Genomic DNA, 4,823 nt, shown 5'->3' on the forward strand with positions numbered 1-4,823 from the left:
CTCAAGCTCTTGTTATTCCTCATTGGTCTCATGTTCTTGAGCCTGCAGTCCCCAGTACTGTTGTTTTGGTGGTGTCCTATGTGAAGCAATTGCTGTTATTATGAGAATGTCTCCTTTTTTCCTATTTCCTTACCTTCAGTTGTAGCTTTTGCATTTATATTTACTAGTTCTTGACAGAATGGAGGATGTCATAGGTGAGCATTTTGCAATACTTTTGTTCTCAGTCTGTACTCTAGTGAGTGGATTACACTAAACTGTTCAAGGTTTCTTTTAGTCACACTGTTTAAGGCCTGAATTATTCGTAATTAATATTTAACTCTGCTTGGAAGTGAATTTGTTTCCCCTGCCTGTTCTCTTTCTTGATGCAAAAGAGGAAAGGCCCCTATTAATAGCGATTGCCAGTACCTCTTTAGAGATACCAATCTGCTTTGCAGTTTGCTTTGAGCATTAAACCATACCATGGTGAGTCCTTTGTATAGCAACCTTAATGCAAATTCATGTCAAGTTTCAATGTTGTTTCTTTCTCCTAAGCAAATCAATTCAGACAAAAGAAAAAGGGTAGTTCACAATGCCATCATTTTAGTACTGAAAACACTTAACTATTAATCAAGATCCAGGGTAGACTATAACCATATTCCTCATGCCAGTCTCTGCTGTAACATTTAATTTTTATTTTTGTCGGGCTGCCTGGCCTCACTTCTAATAAGTATCCGGTAGGGTTTACTGCTCACTATTCAACAGATTATTTCTTATGCCATACTGCTGCAGCAGGAGCTTCTATAGGGTGAACTTCATGACTGTCAGGCACCAGCTCCTCATGCACATGGGCTTAGATTTTGGGCATTACTAAGCAAAGCAAGGAAGATCACTAGCTTTGGTCTGCTCAGATTAATCTCTTTGACCTAAATATTCTTGGGAATAGAGCTCTGGGGCACATGCTGCACTCTGCTCTAGCATGCCTCTAACTGACAAAATAGCTAATTGTTTCATATATGTTCTTTATTTTCAGGTGGGAGTTGATTCTGAGGCACTAGATTCCCAGTCCGGATACATAAGAAAATGAAGTAACTAGAAAGGACCCACTTTTTTCCCTTATTTACCTTAATCAGTGTGCTGCTTTTCTTCATAAATGTCATTAGTATAAGAATTGCTCATCTCCTTGTGTGGGGAGGAGCAGACTATGGGCTGCTTAAAGAACTAGTTAGCAAAGTCCCTTGGGAATATTTTTTTTAAAGTTATATGTGTTATATGCTTTTCCCTTTTCAAGAGCTCTCTTTTAAGAGTGCAGGAGAGGCCAAACATAATGTGTTGCAAGCCAAGCCAATGGGGCAGAAGGTTGGCTTGGCTGAGCAGCAAACTTAAGTGGAGAAGGAAAGCATATGAACACTGGAAGTAAGGTGACATGGGATGATGACAGAAGTGCTGCTTGTCTCTGTGGAGAAAAAATTTGTGTGACCAAAACTCAGATAGAGTTCAAGCTGTCCAGGACTTGTGAAGGAAAGCAAAAAAGGCTTTTTTGGTTTTCATATGTTAACAGCAAAAAATGATTTGCAATAACATTGGTCCGTTGCTTGATGAGGTCCAAATAAAATTACAGACACAGAAGAGAATGATGTAATCTTTGCCATCTGTCTTCAAGACCAATGATGGTCTGGGACCCTAGGAGCCCACTGTTGGAAGACTGTCACTTGGGGAATGATAGATTCCCAGGCAATCCTGAAATTGTTTGAGACTTGCTGTTTCAGTTGGATGCACACAGGTGTATGGGTCCTTTCCATGGAAGAACTGGCTGATGTACTTGGCAGAACCTCTCTCCATTATATTTCATTTGTCTTGTGAGTCTGGAGGTATTCCAGTCAGCTGGAACCTGAAATTTTGCCTCTGGATAGAACTTTGTTGTGATTTATGCATTCTGTCATACACTGTACTGAAAACTCCTGGTTCTTGACTTAGACTTCACTGAACCCAACTAGCAACAGGGGAAAAACCCAACTCATCCATGCACTTCCCTTGTAACAGGATCACACAGATTCAGAAAGGACTTAATGCAAGGCATGTATCTAGAATAGTCTTTTCCAAGTTCTGTCCCTTACCAAACATATCCATTGTAATAACTTTTTCCATTGTTCCTTGTTGTTTCCTTCGGTATAACTGCCCCTCCTGAGCCTTTCTTATACCAGCGCTACCAGTGATTGTAAATTAGCACAGCTTACCTGTCCCCTGAACATTTACTTGCTGCATTGCAGCTGAATTACCCTCATGTGAAGGTCTAATGCTATGCTACATCTCAAATCTGAAAGAACAGCCTGGCATCTGCCATATCCTCCACCCAGAGACATATGCAGCTTCACATCACCATTACCTTTAAGGAGGGGAAAAGGGGTGCCACCCTCCCTGAAGTGAATTTTCTGACCCTAGACTTTTAAGTCCATAATCTATAGTGGGTTTTTTGAGGTTGTGCTGTTGTGAAATTTTTTTGCCTCATTCATATGCACGTCACACCTCTACCTCTTCCTTTATGGATGCTAACTGTGAAGCAGGGAACATGGTGCCTGTGGAAATTGCAGGCCACATAGCTTTCTCAGTCTTGCCTGGGAAAGTGGCCTGGGAATTCATAAGGAGGAATTAAAACAATCCTCAGAGATAGAAAGCAGCCTTGCAGGTGCTGTTTGTCTGTTCCTTGTTTTCTTGCAAGAGAAAGTCGAGGGGTAGTGAACCCCACTGACCAATGATGGTGATGTGTTAGTTTACTAACCAATAAGAGGTTTCTTTTCTGTACTTTTCATGTATTGGTCTATAAAAAAGACCTGAGGTAATAAACCGAGGGAGAAAATTCTCCAGTTCGATTCCACGAGAGAGTCTGTGTTGTTCTTTTTGCCGTTCCCAATAGAGCGACACTCCCTGTGAGTATGGGACTGTGGCTGCATGTCCTCTGCTTTTCTGACATTTATTTATTGCGTCCTTCTCTGCCCCTGTTGTATCTGAGCTGTACTGCCTTGGTCCCACCTATCTGCCTGTTCTACATCAGCATCTCTCCCTATGAAACCCGTGACACTAGCATTCCTCTGAGTCAGGTGTTTATATTCCTCACGAATACTTCTCTATCCACAGCGTGCTTGAGGGCCCTCCTCTCAGCTTCGTTATGAGAGTTCAATATGCTCTATCATGATGATGTTCGAAGAATACAAAGTGTATGCTTTTAGCATACCAATTGAAATGCTGCAAAATTATTAGAGTTTCCTTACATACAAAGAAGATTGACAAAAAATAAACTAGCTGCTCCTTGAAATTTTCAGAGGAAATTAGATAACTTTGTGCAGTGGAAGAAAATATTTCAGTTGTTACTGAGATGCTTAAATCAGAGCTATTTGTGATTTTATATTCTGGAGGACGTTGTCCTAACACTACCAGATTTATAATAAAGCTCTCTATCTATAAAGCTACATATCAAAGAACAAATCAGTTCAGGGGCAAAATAAGCTTTTGCAAGCCTGGATTTTAGCCAGTTTTTGTGTATGGATGTTTGCATACACACATATTTTACACATATGTGTGCAAATCTGTCAGCAAGATTGCTATCCTTATCCTAACCATGTGCTGTTTGCAAACCACTTTAATGTAGGCAGCATTTTGGGAATATCATGAAAATATAGTTTAGTGATTTGAACAGGTTATTTTTGTTTTCCTGCTGTGGCCATACACTGGACTGCACTGGCTTGATTTACAGGCTAAACTTTTTAGAGAAGAAGAATTCAGTTCTCAACTCTGCGCTTCTCTTGCTCAATGCAATACCAAAATCTTCTTTTCTTTGTTGCTCTCAGAAACTGTCATTGGAGAGTGAACAAGATCAAGAAAAGATCTTTTGCTGATATTGTCTCTGAAGAAATAATGAATATACCTTTGAAAATATTCCTTTGATTTTGACTTCTGGTAAAAAAAAAGTTCATTCCTTACCCTACCCCCAAAGGCTGGCAAGAGAAAGAAATAGGTAGAGCTGCAAAACTACAGGTTTTCAAATGTGACAGAGTAACAAGTGCCTGTTTAAGCTAATCACTACCTTTGTCAAATACTGCTTTAAAAATCGTCCTGAAAATTTGTTCTTTTAGAAAATACACTGTGCTCTGCAAATCCCTATTTTGTAATTATGAATGTTAATTTTGTTGTAATGACAGGTTAATTGCAAGATGCTTTCTGTCAAACTGGAGTTGCAGACCTTTGTACACAAGATGGTCTTCCTTTGTACACAAGATGGAAGACAGAATTTAGAAAATATTCTGCAGAAACATGTCATTGATATTGTGAATAACCATTGCACAAATAAAGGATCTAGATAGCTTAAAAACCAATATCAGCATACCTGCAGTTATGTCTCTAAGTAGCCTTAGAAAAGTAAAATGTATTAATGAAAATCCACAGTAACATTAATTTGATCATGGGTGACTTCAGGAAATCAGAAGGAAAAGTCAGGCATAGGTGAGCTTTTCCCTGATGCAAGGGCAAGAGAGTGGCATAAGTGGTGAGACACAGCTGCTGCAGTTATATGGGCTTCACTGCTGCTCAAACTGGGCATGCTGAAACTAATGTTCAGTGTAAGAGCATCCTTATTCACCCGTGTGAGGATGGAAGGGGGGAAGGGGGGAGGTACAGGGAGAAGGAAGGAAGGAAGTGGCGGAAGGAAGGAAGTGGCGGAAGGAAGGAAGTGGCGGAAGGAAGGAAGTGGCGGAAGGAAGGAAGGAAGTGGCGGAAGGAAGTGGCGGAAGGAAGGAAGGAAGTGGCGGAAGGAAGTGGCGGAAGGAAGTGGCGGAAGGAAGGAAGTGGCGGAA

This window comes from Poecile atricapillus, chromosome Z (genome assembly GCF_030490865.1).
Source record: "Poecile atricapillus isolate bPoeAtr1 chromosome Z, bPoeAtr1.hap1, whole genome shotgun sequence".
Taxonomy (NCBI): domain Eukaryota; kingdom Metazoa; phylum Chordata; class Aves; order Passeriformes; family Paridae; genus Poecile; species Poecile atricapillus.